This window comes from Coenobita brevimanus, chromosome 13, assembly GCF_032717465.1.
Source record: "Coenobita brevimanus isolate Jiangsu-jjx chromosome 13, ASM3271746v2, whole genome shotgun sequence".
In the NCBI taxonomy this organism is placed as follows: domain Eukaryota; kingdom Metazoa; phylum Arthropoda; class Malacostraca; order Decapoda; family Coenobitidae; genus Coenobita; species Coenobita brevimanus.
Genome location: NC_136966.1, coordinates 23,283,138 through 23,301,702, shown reverse-complemented (window position 1 = coordinate 23,301,702; position 18,565 = coordinate 23,283,138).

Sequence of the window (18,565 nt, the reverse complement as noted above, 5' to 3'; positions counted from 1 at the left end):
CTAGAGCGGAGCGCTCTAACCCACTGGGCCACGGCTGCTACAATATATATATATATATATATATATATATATATATATATATATATATATATATATATATATATACACCCCTGTACAGTATGTATACTGTATACTCGTATAACATGAGTATGACTATATAACATCAGTGACAGCATATACAGTATATAAACCACATGAATCACAATCGAGTGATTCATATACTTTATAACCTGACAATGTTCTGTAAAAAGGATTCGCGGAATTTTCCAAACTATTTTATATATTCACATACGCAATATAGAGAGAACAGCGTTCCCTAGAATATATGAAAACATAAAAGTGCATGGGAGTCTCATGTTAATATGTATAGCTGTACGAATTTCTACTTTTATTAGCAGATAGGCCAGAAAAAAGCAGATTCCTAGAACCTAAAGTACTCTTAGAAAAACACGCAGCAAGCTGAAAATTTAGTCTCCGTAAAACGAATGGTAAAAAAAAAAAATACTCGAAAAGCACAGATATATTCATGATCATATTCAGAATTCCTGCGTCGAGGCAGAGAGGGAGATAGTGACCGTAGTGAGAACACCAGGTATTAAATATCCAATTAACTTAGTTTATGATGGCAGTCCAGATGAAATTACCTGACACTGTAGCCTTAATTAACCTACATCGCCGCTGACCTGACTATTTACAATGGATTATCCGGCTGTGTTACTCGCGGGTGTAGGCCAGCATGGAAGAATAATGGAGGTCTGATTATGGTAATGCTGGGCCAGGGGAGTATGGGGTGGAGGAGGAGGGGAGGGAGAGTGAGTGTGTGCGATAATGGATGTGAGGGAGGGAGGTGAAGGAGAGTGTGGGGGATGAGTGTGAATGAAACTGGTGAAGGAAGAAATGTGAGGTGTAAAGGGGGAAGGTGAAGGAAGATGAGGAGCTGGGGGTGAGGAAGGGAGGTAGAAGAAGGTGATAGAGAATGGTAAGACTGCGAAAGAGGGTGGGGTATGGCACGCCAGGTGTGAAAAAGGGGGTGAATAAGAGTAGAGGAGTACAAAGGAGTACAAAGGAAAGCAATCAGCAAGAGACCTTATGGTCCTTTCGAGGCTGTTTGTTACAGATTAGACTATGACTACGAGATCTAACTCTACATGCTGAAGGATAAGGACAGTAAAGCAAGAAGGCTCCCCCCACCTCCAAACCCTCCAGTTGAAACTGGTAAGAAAAAGTGAGAAAAAACACCATGCAGCATGGAAAAACTGACATGGAAATTTCATAGGAAAGACTGAAAAGGAAAAGTTACATTCTATAATACTTTATCTATAAGCTACCAGTATGAATAACCTGGTAGAGAAAATAGTAAAGTAAAATGAATATTTCAATAAATAAATAATGCATAACACCATGTATGGGTACGTTGAGTTAATGGGGTGTGTGCTGACACAGCTTGGAAATTGCACAGTGCACAGTGTGGGTGTTCAGGGGTGGTGCGGTAGCCTTGCCTGGCGCTATTTAGGTAGGCAACAGTCAATCAGGCCCCAGCTCCGTTCATTCCACTGAAACTAGGAGCGTTCACATGCAGGACAAGCACACAAGTCACCTCCTGAAGCAGTGACCCCTGGTACATTAAAAAATCCCGATGGTGGTCACTTGACTAATAGGGACCCTCAGTGATCCACAGCCCGTCACAGGTCGAAAGCATGAGTGGTGATCGTTAACTCAGGACTGTCTGTGCAGATCCTAGTCTGTGCATATATTTGCATTCAATAAATTGATCCAGGCTCTAAAAATACAATAAAAAAATACAATACAAATAAAAATTATACATACACAAGTGTTTTATTCAGGAGTAAACATATTAAGCTGGGGGTTAGACGACAAATACTTATCAAGACGACCTTTAAAGGTCAGTACTGAATTAGAATTTATTACATTAGAAAACAATTTATTCCATATATTTACAACTTAGCTTCATGCGACTGGAATCGTTTGCCAATTATTTTATGCCCATTGCCTCTAGTATAATTCAAGTGATCAACTGTGAAGTATTTATCAACAGCCATGTTATCATGTCCTTTGACTATTTTGAATACTTGAATTAGATCTCCTCGTAACCTCCGTTTAGTTTGGGTAAATAGATTCAGGGCTTCTAAACGTTCCTCGTATGGCTTATTTCTCAGTCTATCATCTTTGTCATCCTTCGCTGCACTCTTTCAAGCTTTTCCATATCCTTTTTATAATACGGTGACCAAAACTGAACGCAATATATCAAGTGCGGGCGTACTAAGGAATTATACAAAGTGAGGACAATATTATCGGATTTATATTCAAATGCTCTGCCTATGAATCCAGTCAATTTATTGGCTTTTTTCACAGCTTCTGTGCATGTTTGCTTTGTTTCAAATCGTTTGTTGTTATAATTCCTAAGGTTGGAGAGGGGTGCGGATATGAGGAAGGGAGGCGGAGCAGGGTTAACTTGAGGTATAAGATAAGAGTGAGCGGGCGAGGGAGTTTGTGTGCGAGGAAAGGTGGTTGTAATTGTGAGGGAGTTGGGGGGGGGGGACGGGTATAAAGAAAAGGTTGTTAGGGAGGATGGTAATTGGGAAGAAATCTATGAAGATTGATGTCTAATGTAATGGATGTCAGCGAGTATAGGTACCACTGAATAATGATATTCATGGGCAATGACATAAACAGGGTGTTTCAAGACTTTAGGTATTAAAATCTAGAGGTGATTTACTGACTATTCTTGAGCAAAAAAGCTATATCGTTATGAGGCTAATCAGTTGATGGTGACCTTATTGCTGAATGATGAGCGAGGCCATTCGCGATCATACGGTTATTAGTAATAATCCAGAAGTTGGATCTATGTTAATTTGACATTTTCTACCCAAACTTATTCCTCGAATCATCACATGAAGATAGTACCACAACACTTAGGATACCGTGAATAAGAAAGGATATCTCTGTGTAAGAATATGTCTCTTGAATGATGTCAACAATCAAGGATATCTATGAGTATGTACACTTCGTCTATGGGGAAGGGTAGCTGTGATGGAAAGTGCATTGTGTTGGCTCTGACTGAAGGGAAGGGAGAGGGGAAACAGGAAGGAAGGAGGGGAAACTGAACAAAACAGGTGAAAAGCTACGAATATGTTTGGCAGGGGTAGTGACTAACTGTGTGTGTGTGTGTGTGTGTGTGTGTGTGTGTGTGTGTGTGTGTGTGTGTGTGTGTGTGCGTGTGTGTGTGTGTGTGTGTGTGTGTGTGTGTGTGTGTGTGTGTGTGTGTGTGTGTGAGAGAGAGAGAGAGAGAGAGAGAGAGAGAGAGAGAGAGAGAGAGAGAGAGAGAGAGAGATTAACTCAGGATTAGTTGTGTGGGAGTACACGTTTAGGCAGACAGATGATTTGATAGTAGGTGTGCAGCCAGGCTAGTTTGTGGGTAAGTAGACTAGCAACAAAGAAGGATGTTGTATAGAGACATGTAGTCAAAGAATGTATAAATAGATCAAAACACACCGATAGAAAATTAAGGGTTTGGCTTCTTCGGTTCTTCATGTGAAAACTTGCCAGCTTTTAGACTTGTATCGAATGCGTAGATATTATGCAATTTCTGTAATTATGCTAAAAGTCCAAACAAGTTATTAGTTTCTCCCCGCCCTCTCTCTCTCTCTCTCTCTCTCTCTCTCTCTCTCCAGTTTCAGAAAGGGTTTAACACCTGTACTTTTCTCTCTTGCGTCTGCCTCAATCATCTCTTCCTTTGATACAGTATTCTGTGAGAAGCTTTTGCGCTGTAGGTGGTCGAATATTTTCTTCTCGCAAAGAACAGGTTGAATTTGTGACTATAATACTGCAACACCAATCGCTTCCTAGGAGAGAGAGAGAAAGGGAGAGAGAGAGAGAGAGAGAGAGAGAGAGAGAGAGAGAGAGAGAGAGAGAGAGAGAGAGAGAGACAGACAGACAGACAGACAGACAGACGTGCAGACAGACAGACAGACGAATAGTACAGTCCTCACTAGGTTGCCCGGGCTAAATATTACTAATGGAAGGACTTGTTATATGAATGTAGAGATTATTATTAAGTGGGTCGCTTATATATATCCCTGTTTCCAAAACACCATGAGGGTTGGATATGAATCTCATGAAAAATTTTATCATCTATTCTGTTTGCCTCTCTGTGCATCGCATAGCGAGTGTGTGTATGTGTGTGTGTGTGTGTGTGTGTGTGTGTGTGTGTGTGTGTGTGTGTGTGTGTGTGTGTGGTGACGGAGCCAGCATATTGATAGGATCATTCACCAAATCCGTGTGTGTACCGTCCCGCCCCCTTGCTACGCCCACTGCAAAAACAAGATCAACATCCCTTGTCATCTTTTTTTTTTTTCTGGTAGGTCTGGATGAATAATCGACACACACACACACACACACACACACACACACACACACACACACACACACACACACACACACACACACACACACACACACACACACACACATCACTTCCCATCACATTTTACGACAGATCTAGCGGGACAGTCAGCGGCATTCTTAATCACCTTCCCATTATATGTGCGTATCACGTTTTATTTAGTAATGTATTGTGCTCTTTTGCAGCTCAGCATTCGTTAGCTTGTTATTGTTGTTGTTGTAGTTGTAAAGCCCTAGGATCATCGCTCCTGAACCCAGCAGACAGCAGGAAACAGGTCACTTCAACCGGTCGGTCCCAGAGGTCTTTCGTTAGGGTTGCGTTGGAGGATTGTCGGTGACCTGATAGTGTGGTACATGAGGTGAGTAAGTGCGAGGTGTTGTGGAGGGCTGCACTGCAGTGTGGGCATACTGGACTGTTTGTGAGTTGTTTTTTGTGTTGGTAATGTAGCAGGGATGGGTGGCAACCGCATCACAGTCTAGTCATGTGTACTCGTGTCTCTCTAGGTGAGGAAGTTTTGAGAGTTGAATGTCTGGTGGTAATTCACGAAGGATGCTATTTCGCTGGAGATTTTGGACGGCTGTGGTGGCTATGTGTTTATGTGCGTGTTTGTGCAGCGTTTGTGACGTGGAGAAAGAGGGCATGGCAGAGGCATGCTGCGCTGTGTAGTGTTAAGCAATTATTCGTTTCATATATATATATATATATATATATATATATATATATATATATATATATATATATATACATACACTGTATATTAGGGTGTCCCAAGCACTTAGAGGTGGGAAAAAAATATCGTGACGCAATCTTGCTCCTGTTGTGCCCCGTTGTGCTCCCCATTAGAAAAAATCATGCAAAATTTCAGAGCATTTGAAGGATAATTAAAGGTCCCGACGATAGAATACTTCATTTCATGTCTTCATTGTTAATCATATTAAAGAACTAATACTGACATACAGATAACACAATATTTTATTTCATGAGTTCTTCTGTAGCCAAACTTAATGGGACAATTGACACTCTCAAAAATTAACAAAGCAAACAAAAGTTCTCAACATCATCTTAGCATCAATGTATTTTACATAAACACTTGCTTCATGAGGTCCGTCTTTGTTTCCTTCCACGTCACAGTCACTCGGTAAGTGGACAGGCAGTAGGAGGAATTGGAGGTCTTCATCGTCGCGGCACAGAGATTTGAAAATTTCTCACTGAGGGCAATGCCTCTCTCTGCTGCATCATTGACCACCTTCAGGTCTTCTGCTTGCTTCTTTGCACGACGGAAGTTACCGTCAGAGTGCCATGTTGAAAGGTCTCTGGCAAGGAATATGGGCTCAACTTCAAGAGACTGGAGCACTTTGGTGGATCGGCTCGCCACCCATAGACTCAGACAGCCATCCACTTGGTGGCCTTTGCTTTAGACCTGCTTGAGTCCTTTCCTTGGGTGCTTCTTCAGCTTGGCCGTCATTTCACGCTTTTCATCGTCATTACCTCTGTCGTCAAGCAATGCAACACAGATCAAGTCTTGCAAGACATACCACAGGTGATGGAACATAGCCTGATAAGCTATGTTACCAGTGTCCATGTCATGGTACAAGTACAGTATTTGACAAAGGCTGACGCCATTGTTAGGTACTTTGATGGCGACTGGAACCTCGTGCCAGTGACCCACGTGTACAAGACTCACCAAGAGGACTACACGGCGCACTCCCTGTCGTTGTTGGTGACTGGTTGGAGAACTGGGACTAAAGTAGAGCTATCTTCACGCAATATATAGCGTTTGTCATTCACTTGGCCTGATGGTGTGCCCCTGGGTCGAAAGCTTGTAGTATCCTAAGTCCCTCCTGAGGTACAGGAGGCTCAATCAAAGCAGCTTTTCATAATCCTCTCGAGGATGGTTTCTGGTTGTCAGGACATTGCGTAGAAAATCCATTACCCTGAGTCGCTTTTCTGAGAAGCAGGTATCGTCATTAATGAAGGCTTTAGCTACTGGATCACTGTCAAACGTACCCAACTGATAGTGGTTCATTGATGGCCAAGCCTCCTTGAATCTCTTGAAAAGTGGGATTTCAGGGCCAGGTGGTTTTCGTAGGCACATAACAAAGACATCCTTCAGCAGAACTTCATGAACGTGATGTCGGCAAGCTAGCCACAGAAGGGATCGCCTCAACTGCGAACACACACGCCCTCTGCACTAACCCTGTGTTTGACATTGTTGTGCTGAGCACCAGGGCTATGATCTTATCCTCAATGACTGTTGCGGTGAGAGCTTGATGGACTGCATTTGCATTTTGCTGTCCTGTTCTTTATTTTTGGTACTCCCAAAAGCTCTTCCACGCCATCTCCAGTCACTAAAACAGCAATCTGATCAGCTGGGTTGTGGTAGCATCTGACATTAGGAAGTAGTGTCAAGCACCAGTGAAGCTACAGTCGAGGCTGAAGTTAATTGAGGCAGCCAATAATCTGGGTTGCTGCCACTGATCGAGCCTTTTGGTGGAAGTGGTGGACCGTGCTTTTCGATGGAACCTTGTCAAGACCGAAACCCATGGATTTTGCAGTCGCAGCATAGGCTGCTATTGCCAGCCGAACAGAAAGGCCCTCACGAACCCATGTCGCTGCCAGGTCTAGGTCACTAATACTTTCTTTCAGGCGATCATATGGTGGAGCTTTTGGGAGCTCTGGTCCATAAGCAACAGCGTCTTCATTATCAGCCGACGATGAGCTAATGCTATCACAGAATGCCTCCCATGTGACTCCAACAACTTGGGCCTTTTCTGCTTATAGCCGGTGAGCTTGCTTTAGAGAAATTTCGTTTTCATGCCACTTTTGTGCAGTAAAATTGAATTTGCGATCCTCAGTGCCCATATAGCTCCCTAGTGGATCAGCCCTTAGAAAAATGAGAAATTTCTTGTCTTCAAGAGGGATATTCCGCCTATTCAAGGCATTTGAGTGGGCAATATAAAAAATATCCTCCATAGCTAAGAATACCTCTCGCTGCATGTTGTAGGTCAATCCAATCTTGCTCGTATTTCTCTGTAAATTTCGGTACCTCTTAAGCAAAGACCTCAGTTTAGTTGAAGCGTGAGCGAAGGTAGTTGCCATATTCGAGTTTTCGAAGACAGCCGTTATTACAACCTTGATGCTTTCTCAATCTGTCTTCTTTTGGATGTGGTGATGATAAAAGAGGAGTAGTAACACATCCATATTACTTGGAAAACAAGATTTACCCAGCTCAGATACTAGACACCTTTCAAGAAGCCGCACATTGGTATCTGACCCTGTCATCGCCATTATCTATGAATTGATTAAAAAAAAGTGGTCAGACGTCGGGACCTCTAAACATCATCAGATTAAGTAAACAATCACAGAGCAAATATGTTTTCCATAATCCCCTCTGGGCAAGTCACAAGTAGTCAGATCCTATCAACATCACAAAATTGGGACACACTTATATATATATATTATATATATATATATATATATATATATATATATATATATATATATATATATATATATATATATATATATATATATATATATATATATATATATAAGTTGTGAAAGCAATGAAGAAAGTAAAATTGGGGAAAGCCCCAGGAATTGATGGAGTGTGTGGTGAAATGCTGAAGCAATGGGGAGAGATAGTAGTAGAATGGATGTGGAAGATGTGCAGATTGGCCTGGGAGGAAGGTAGAGTCCCGGAGGATTGGAAGTCAGGTATAATTATTCCCTTGTACAAAGGAAAAGGGGAAAAAGAAGTGTGTGGTAATCATAGGGGCATTTGTCTTCTTAGTATAATAGGAAAAGTGTATGGTAGGATACTTATTGACAGAGTTAGAGAAAGAACAGAGGAATTAGTTGGAGAAGAACAGGGAGGCTTTAGGAAGCGAAGAGGTTGTGTAGATCAGATATTCATTCTTAGATCTTTAGTGGAAAAGTTTCTAGAGAAGGCAAAGAAGTTGTATGCGGATTTCATGGATTTGGAGAAAGCATATGACAGGGTGGATAGACAAGGATTGTGGAAAACATCAAGAATATATGGAGTAGATGGGAAGTTGTTCAATGCTGTGAAGAGTATGTACGATGGTGCTAAAGCTGCAGTGCGTGTGGATGGTGAACTGAGTGAACTTTTCTCTTTGAAGGTTGGGTTGAAACAGGGATGTGTCATGTCTCCATGGTTGTTCAATCTGTACATGGATGGGGTAATAAAAGAGGTACAAGGTAGGGTGGTGGATGTTGGAGTGGCCCTGGTGAGAGAGGGTAGTGTTTGGAAACTCCCTGTACTGTTGTTTGCAGATGATACTGTGTTGTTGAGTGAAGACGAAGGGGAGCTGCAAGGCTTTGTGGATGAGTTTGGGAGAGTGTGTAAGAAATGGAATCTAAAGGTGAATGTAGGGAATGGTAAAGTGATGGTCTTTGAGAGAGGTGAAGTCAGTGAATGTACAGCGAGGTTGGATGGTGAAGAATTGGAAAATGTGAGTACGTTTAAGTACTTGGGTAGTGTGATGAGTAAGGATGGAGGTTTGAAGGGTGAAGTGCTTGAAAGGGTACAGCAGGGAAGAAAGGTTGCTGGTTCCTTGAAAGCAGTGATAAGAAACAGGGAAGTGAGCATGGCAGAGAAAAAGTTGCTACATGACAGTATTGTGATACCAACTCTAACGTATGGAGGTGAAGCTTGGACGTTGTTGGAAGGAGACAGATCAAGAGTGAGAGCAGTGGAAATGAGTTATTTAACAGGAGCCTGTGGAGTCACATGGAGAGACAGGCTGACAAATGAGGATATAAAGGAGCGTTGTGGTGTGGATGTGGATGTGATAGGAAGCGTTTGGAGGAATACTCTGAGGTAGTTTGGCCATGTGGTGAGGATGGGGGGTGAAAGACTGACGAAGAGAGTGTATGTGAGTAAGGTGGAAAGGGGGAGAGGGAGGGGGAGGCCGAGGATGAGATGGAGGGATGGGGTGGAGAGGTATATGAGAGAGGGGTGTGTGAGTTGGGAGCAGGGCAGTGAAATGGCGGGGGACAGGGCGACGTGGAGGCGATTTGTTTGTGGCCATCCCGAACGGGATTGAGGAGTCTGGCAATAGATAGATGGATAGTGCGTGTGTGTGCGCGTGCGTGTGTGTGCGCGTGCGTGTGTGTGTGTGTGTGTGTGTGTGTGTGTGTGTGTGTGTGTGTGTGTGTGTGTGTGTGTGTAGACGGGGGTGATGCAACATGGAGTTACAAGGGTAGGATGGGTCGTGAGTTGAAGCAGTAAACTGTGTGGTTCTTATATTTATATGATTTTTATCAGGAGGTGTTTTTGCTTCCTTGTGCAGGTGATCTACAAATGTGGTCTTTTTTGCATCCAGTCATTATTCTTAAAGCTTCGTGTTCTCGTTTTAAAAGCATATCCACATTTGCGTTGGTTAAGTTTGGGTTCCAGCTTCGGATAGCGCAATTCACGAGTATTGTAATGAAGTGTTTGTTAATGTTTTAATGCTGACGTGATTTGAAAAAAAAAAAAAAGATGCAGGATAGCTAACAGATGGAATATCACAGATGGAAGAAAAATTAGGTAAAAAATGATAGCTTGGTAGACTGATAGATGGCATTTTGAAAAACAAGTAGGAAACAGATAACATAAGACTCTACTGTACTGTACATAGCTAGATGAATGGAAAAATGGATATGGAAAGATAGGCAGATAGAGAAACTTAGCAAGACGAATAGATGCCAAGACAAATATGCAGATAAATATCTAATGTATATTGCTATGACAGTGTGTGCCGGCCTGTCGTAGTAGTCCCCATGATACGTTTTCGTTACCTGACACCTCGTTTTAGAAGGGTAACTTTAACTCCTTTAATTTAGTGACTTTTTTTTTTTTTTCTTACTTTATTTTTGGTTACTTCCCGACGATGGCAATTAATTAAGGATTCTTCTGTAATGTAATTGCTATTGTATTATTATTGTTCTAGGTTCATCAACGTGTAATGCCAGATTAGTCCAGGTTAAAGTTACCCGTATCATGTAGTTCATCAGCCACATTTAGAAGGGTAAGGAGTGAACTGAGGAACGTCTGTATAACTGGGCAGTGGAGTAGCCTGGTCATATCGGTGCCACCAACTGAAGGCGTCCTTCACCACCAGACCCCCCTCACGGTGAAGAGATTATAAAATACTCTAACTCCTTCACCTCGAAAAGAGACTCCTAAGTTGGATAAAAATGCTATTCAGGTAGAAAGAATTTAGTAAAAATTACGGCATTGGAGTGAAATGGTTAACATCAGAACCTCTAACCTTTTCTGTCCCTTTTCAGTAACGACCCTCCCTTCTAAGACACAATGCCTCCGCTCTGTCTTTCCACCATATTATTTGGTGTTGGAGAGGAGTGTTTTCACGTGGTGGCACCCATATACTTATACAGTTCCGCTGTCCGGATATCCGAACTCCACTGAACTCCTTCCTTTTCCCTCGAAAGGAGGATGGTGGATTGCTGGAGGAGGGCAATTTCAGCCAATAGCCTGGGGTTGCTACTGTAACTAGTACTGCTACAACCTTTTCTGCTATCTGACTATTTTGTAAATCATAGGGAAGACCTTTTGTACTGAAGGGGTTAGTGAAAGTTTTATCGAATCTTTCGAGTTCGAAAAGTCTTTACTGAGTGAATAAAATGGTCTTGAGGTACAGACAGTAATGCGAGTACATGAAGAAAATCATGGTAGTGAATGGGTGCACTGTGATTTTCATGTCAGTATTTATGGTGAGGTATTGGCTTGAGCATGCATAAATAAACAGCGTTCGTTTATAGACTATGCTAATGAGAATGCAGGTACCGACCGTGGGTGAGCCAGCATGTTGACATATATTGCCCCCAGAATACTTACCATTTTGATGGTATCTACCATGCCACCAATGTTTCGGATGTTAACGAGATGGACATAATCTCTTCATAATCCCTGCCTCAAACCTGCAACAGACCTAACGTTTATTATATATATATATATATATATATATATATATATATATATATATATATATATATATATATATATATATATATATATATATATATTGTTACGGAACAGAGAAAGATAATGTACACTTTAAGTGAGAATACTAAGAGTCACTACTGTCCCGTAAAGTTCCAGGTTCAAAACAAAAGAGTTAGGTAAAATTACAAGAAAGTTTAATGCTCAAACTAACAACAAAACATTCAGGACTCATAAGGATAATGTAATGGCAAAAACAGGTTAAATATATGGTTAACTGCAATAGCCTCTATTAACACGAAATTAGCAAGAGTAAATTTATCTAAGTCAGCCCTGATAAAATGAGATACCAGATAATACTCAGTGAATGCCAGATAAATAATTACAGATACAAACTATTATCTAAAATGACTGACACAAAGAACCCCACACGAATTACAAAAACTTCACTAAGCCTACAAATTAAACTTATGCTATACAGTACAAGAAAAAAAATGCAACAGTTATACTCAAATTACACACAGCTGCTAGATGTTTGGAGATTTCTTGAGCACTCACAATAATAATATCTGTACAGGGGAGGACAGAGATGTGAACAAAATGAGGAGCAGATCTAAGTGGCCATGATGCAGAGACTGAGCTCATTATATAGGGGCCAGGAGAGCTTGATACAACTTGTAATGAGGACGCGCAAATGAAGCCATGGGGACAAAGAGATGACAATCCCGCAAAGTATAACAGAGATGTCGACTTACTCTACTATAACGGTAGAAGGGGGGGACTGAGGCAGAACACGCTCGTGATCAAACATGCAGCAACTGTGCGTCAAAATTACACAAAGGATGATGAAATCATAGTCTATATATATATATATATATATATATATATATATATATATATATATATATATATATATTGATGGCCGTGTTTAGTCAGACTGCAGGGTTGTTTTGACTAGTAACCAAAGAGACACACTGCTACCTCATAACTAAAGCTGATCTAATTTCATGCAACCACACCTTAGTATTCAAGTTGTGTGAGTGGTCCGGTTCCGTCAGGTAAATCCAGTTGTCTGTAGTTACCAAGTGTTGCAACTTTTGGTCTTCAAAACTCAGTCGTTCCTACACCTTAATATTCGCCTGAAGGGTTAAAGTCGGTTTTTATAGCCTACATAATTCGCACATACAATGCACAATGGAATAATCACCAACACAAGTCTCTTATTCTCGTCGGTTCAGGAGGGTCCTTAGCACACTATCCTTAGTAGTTGGTTTTCTGATGTTAATTGTATCTTACATATAATTATGTAATCTGTGTGATATTAGAGATATAAATAATGTATATGAAAGTATTTAGGTGTACTTAGCAAGATACTTGGCTTATGAAGAAATGCTAGAAACGGTCATAAGCCAAAAAGCATCAGGTTCTTTTCCCTGAATGCTTTTATCAGCAAGAATGGCTGGCCAGGCGACACAAACACCACGGCGGGGATATGGCCAGAGGAGAGGGTGGTGAGAGGTATGCCTGCACTGTTTTGCGAGGTCAGTGACTGTACGAGGGACAGTTTCGTGACAATGGTGTACTCATGACTGTATAATGTTTCCTGTTCATCCTCTGCCCTCACCCATGGCTGTAGGGGAGTTATAACTAGATTTTTACAACGAATATAGACCTGCTGTCCATTGTTAAGGTGGTAACTGGAAGCTCTGCTGGACTGTGCAAGTAACTGCTCGCGATGACACTGTTACTTCTGCAGTCTAGAGAAATTTGAATGTTAAAAATATCTCCTTATTTGGTGCGAAAACCTTCCTCATGGAATAACTCCCTCACAGTATCCCTCCCTGCCTCCCTCACAGCAGCCGTCCCTGCATCACAGCTTTCCTTCCGCCCTCATAGCATCCCTCCCAACCCTTACAACATCCTTCCTTCCTTCAAAGATTCCTTCCTTCCCTCACAGGATCTCTCCTTCCTTCCCACCATCCCTCCCTCACAGTATTCCTGCTTCACAGCATGCTTCCTTCCCTCACAGCATCCCTCTCTCCTTCCCAGTATCCCTCCCTCACAGCATCCCATCCTCCTTTACAGCATCCCTCTCACCTAACAACCCTTCCTCCTTCACAGCACCCCTCCCTCACAGAATCCCTCTCTAAATATCCCTTCCTCGCTCACAGAATCCTTCCTCTTTCACAACATTCCTTCCACACTCAGAGCATCCATTCCTCCCTCCCACTATTCCTCCCTCACTGCATCCCTTCCTCCCTGGCAGCATCCCCTCCTTCCTCACAGCATCCCTGCCTCATAATAATTTTCCTTCAAATACATAGCTATCCTCAACATAAGCACTAACAATACTAAAAGCAACGTACAATTTCTCTTTGTTCCTGTTGGCTTAACCCATAGATATATCTCATTTTGAATACCTGAATCAGAACAGAATTTTTGGAACTTATTATATCCGTCTTTAATTTACGGATTCTCCTCCTGCCAGCCATACAGTAGTTTCTACTTACTCTCTGATCATACTACTATCGTACTGAAGTAGTAGCATGGTTCAACAACGAGCGAAGACCTCTTAATAAGTGTGCTGGAAGTAGTTCGAAGCTCTGGCAGAGTGGTTGGGGAAGAGTTTGCGATAATACCTTCATTCATGGAATTGTAATGTAACTTCCAACTACCAACAACAAGTTTTCGTTCTCTGTGAACCCTGGATACAAGTTCTCGCCTGTCAGGCACAGGGGTAACGGATGAGCAGAAACGATTGCTTATAAGCGTACCTTCATGAGTTACCAGTTAGGCCTTAATTTATGGTCAATACTCCAGACCGTGGCGGGACAAATGCACCATACACATTTGAAGTAAATCGACCTGAAAAATATAAAGAAATTTAAGAAAACTTTAAACTGATGTTTGGAACCAAAGCAAAAGTTACTTGCATAGAAATGGAATGCCACGTTGGCGTGATTGATCTCGCACATTTATACTGCAATCTATTAAAGATAACCAGAGGCAGAAGTCTTCAACACTGAGGTACGAAATTGATACAGAAAGTAAAAGAAAAACAATAAGTTTGTGCAATGAAGGTCACAGTTTAAGCACAGGACAATGCTAATAAAGGCGAATTATAATGCGTTCTAGTAAAGTCATCCACAGACAAAAAAAATCTGCTACATCCAGGTTCGAAATGCACACCACAAGAAAAACAAAATAAAATCATGGCCGGAAACGTCTCCAATTAAGGTCACAGGCCAAGTACTGGACAATGGTAAAGACCTTACCCACCGCTGGGGGTTGCTTCTGTCTGCCTTTCCTCATGCATCCATTTCGTGTTCACTCCGCCAGGGAAGAAACTGGAAAAACAAAAATAAGACGTTAATGATGTCCCGACAATGGCCTCCGAGGAGGCATTTTTTCAGCGCGACACAAAAGCTTCCACTCATTTTCTTGGTAATATGCGGAGGAAAAGGCGGAAAAGGAATCTATTATGTATATGTAGTTTTTTCCGGTGTGTGTGTTTCAGTGTCTTGATCTACCTTATTTTTTAGTGCATTCATCAAGCTACTTAACCTCGTCAGCATCAGGACGACATTCATATTCAAGTGTAGTCTCTACCAGACGATTTTATCCAGCTTAGGGCAGTCTTAAGATTTAATGTTGGGTTTTACTACCCACTCAATTCGCAAAATCTGTCCTACGGTCGTATGCTTAAATAAAAATTGTTGCATTCAACATTTGTGCAGTCGTCCCTTACCACCAGTGGAATCCGCAATTTATCCGTATGCATAGTAAGAACTGCAATATGGGGTGAGACTGGTAAGCATGACGATACAAAAAGGGTAGTTGTATAGTATCTTCTTGTATTATTCGCATCTGAGAACGATACTTAAGAATCTTGTTAAGCTTTACATTTTTCCAGTAATTCTGGCATTCAAACATCGCACAAAAGTTGTATCCCACAAATGTGGAATCACAATATGATAAGGCATATCAGTTTGTGTTAAGTGCGACTCACGGCCTCCACACTTTTGTTTGAGCTTACTACCATAAATCTGAGGAAAATCGTCTGGCAGCACCAAGGATAAACTATAGCAAAATTCATCGTAGTGGAGGGAGAAAAACTTGTTCATATCGTTATTTAACTTACGAGACATGTGCTGGAGGGGGACGCCTTCGCGTCCCGGCGCCAATAAACCTGGTCGGTCCACTGTCCGGCAAAACGGATTCCCTATGCTCCCTCCTTTGCCTCCAAAGGGAGGATGGTGGACTGCAAGAAAACGAGAACTTCAGCCTGCAGTCCACCAGTTCACGTTCATATGAGTCTGGGGCCACAGCAACAACACTAGGATTTAACCTTATACCACACATAACAAAGCTGATACAGAAATTTTGACAGAAGTTAGGATTTAGAGTAGTCTTATTTTACCTGTTCCTTGTCTCCTTACAAATAACTTGTCATTTTAGCACAGAAAAACAAAACTCTGATGAATAATAGACCCTGCTACTTCAATGGAAATATTATATGCTCAAAAAAGAAGAACAATAACAAATCCTTGGAACATATAAAAGGCATAATATCACCATGAAAGTATTATGCAAATCTCTCTCTCTCTCTCATTAAAATCCTCATTGTCACCATCAAACGCATGATATAGCGAAAACCAACTTAATGTTACATTCAGATTTCCAAAAAAGTTTTCACTAATTCTCCCCGGCTTAAAACACACTTCCTCTCAACCTTCTCTTAATAATCTCTCCATCATCAAATGTTTGAATCTGGGAGGATGAGTGTGATATTAATTTCATAATTCAACAGAAACGTTCCCCAATCTAATTAAATATTTCCTCCACAACCTCCTGTATCACATCTGGCTTTTATTATTATTCTCTGCATTTAATCCCTCTTGTTATCATCAAACGTGTGATTTAGCGAGAACGAACGTAATATATTTTTAGATTTACACAGGTGCAGGAGCGGTGAAGGGAGCTGGACAATGAGGCCTTCACTTAGTGACTCGGATATAACCGGGCGGATCCAGTGCCCATTTACACAAACGTTTCTCAGGTCCTTTCCTACCCCACCTCCCAACCCGCCAGAGAGAGAGAGAGAGAGAGACGATGGTGGACTGCGTGAAACAGGGCAACTTCAGCCTGCAGTCTCTCGGGTTCACGTTCAAATGAACCTGGAGCCACAACAACAATGTACTCGTGGATGTTTTGCTTAAATATTACCAACAGATGCCGCCAGAGAGAGAACAATGAAGGACGTTACTCGCTGTGGGGCGAGGATAATTTTATTGACATCAAAACACCCTTGGAAGTCATAAGACTTCTGGTGTATTATTGTTTGTTAAGTAAAAGGTGCTGAGATGTTGGTAACTGCAGGGGTCAAATATTCGAGCATGATATTCATGAACGTGCAGGAGACGTGTCAGGTCTCTCTCCAGTGTGACAAGACCATTATCACATTGTTGGTAGGTAATCGTGGACACACTGAAGAAAGTTTATCCGTTTTCCTTATTTGTCTGTGCTTCTTCTTTTTCTCTAATTCAAGGAAGAAGGACCCAAAGGCCAGGAGCCCGCAAGCCGTTCTTTACAAGAAAAACAAAACAAAACAAAAACAATACATCAGAGAACCATATTCAAGATCCGTTCATTTCGAGATGCCTGGACACACCGAGTCTGAAAGACTGGAGATCATAGGAAGTAGGAAAAACAGACAGAGGGAGACAGTTTCAGAGTTGACCTGTTGCATAAATGAAGGACTGGCAGTAAAGGTTAACTCTTACATTAGACAGCTGTACAGAAAAGGGAAGAGAGTTTGTTGCTAGACGGGTGCTACGCGCCCGTTGTAGAGGTGGAGGGATGCAAGCAGACAGTTCAGAGGAGCAATGACCATTGAAGTAGCAATAGAAAAGAGATAAAGATGCGACAGTGCGGCGAAGAGACAGAGATCGAAGGGAGCCAGTAAGAGGAGGAGAGTTAATGAGACAAAAAGCCTTTGACTCCACCCTAGTGAGATGAGCTATAAATGGGGAGCCTCCCCACACATGAGAGTTATACTCTACACAGGGGCGAATAAAACCCGTGAATAAATTGAACAGCGGTGCAGGGGTAAAGAAGGTATGGAGTCGGCTTAACACACCTAATCTCTTGGAAGCAGATTTTACATGAAATGTAATACGATGTTTCCAAAATAAATCCCGAGAGATTGAAACCCCAAGTATGTTTAAGGATGATGCAGGATTGAGCTAGATATCATTAAACATAAGTTGGTACTCCTGTGGAAGATTTTGTTGGGGTGATAGGCGTAAGAACTTAGTCTTGATGCATTAAAAACAACTAAATTTCTTTTACCCCAGTCAGAGATACGAGCCAAATCAGACATTAGGTGTGCCATAGCCTCATCCCTTGTTTGTTGAAGTAACTGCTGAGAGGGGCGTTGCGGGAACCGAATGGAAAGGTGAAGGGTGGAATCATCAGCGTATGAATGGATAGGGTTAGATGTACTTGGGTTTAGATGGACACGAGAGTGTACAGTCGACGAAATTTCCCTATTACTAACTTACGTCTACTTAACACTTACCTCATGTTCGACGCATTCCTCCCTGATGCACCTGATCAAGAAAATCACATATGGACTGAGTAACATACCAAGCCTTTTTCGATTATGAATCCTGGACAGGTGAGGAAAGTGGCAAGTGCAATAGGTGAAATATGAGGCAAGGCAAACTCTTGACCCCGACTATAGGTGGGCACTTCGATTTGGGCATGGGCTTGGATGGACAGTGTATGTGAGTGTAGGTGGACGTGCGAAGGTACGTGGGTGCCTGGATGGATCTGGACATCGGCGTGGTGGATGCTTCCATTGCTCGGGGATCGCTGGCGTTGCTGATAGGAATGTTGAGTTTTTAAATTTTATTTTTGTTATTTCTTAACGATTTACCTCGTTCATACCAGGGCGTCTTTTATCCATGCCCATCTTACTGAAGAGATTGATGGAAATGAAGCTCGTGTGTGGGTGGCATTGTCCATGGCATGAGTCCGAGAATGCTAAAGATTCGACAAATGAGAGTATGTGAGTAACGCCCATTAACACGGGGCGGTTTACTTGATAACTTCTATTACTGTGTGTGTGTGTGTGTGTGTGTGTGTGTGTGTGTGTGTGTGTGTGTGAG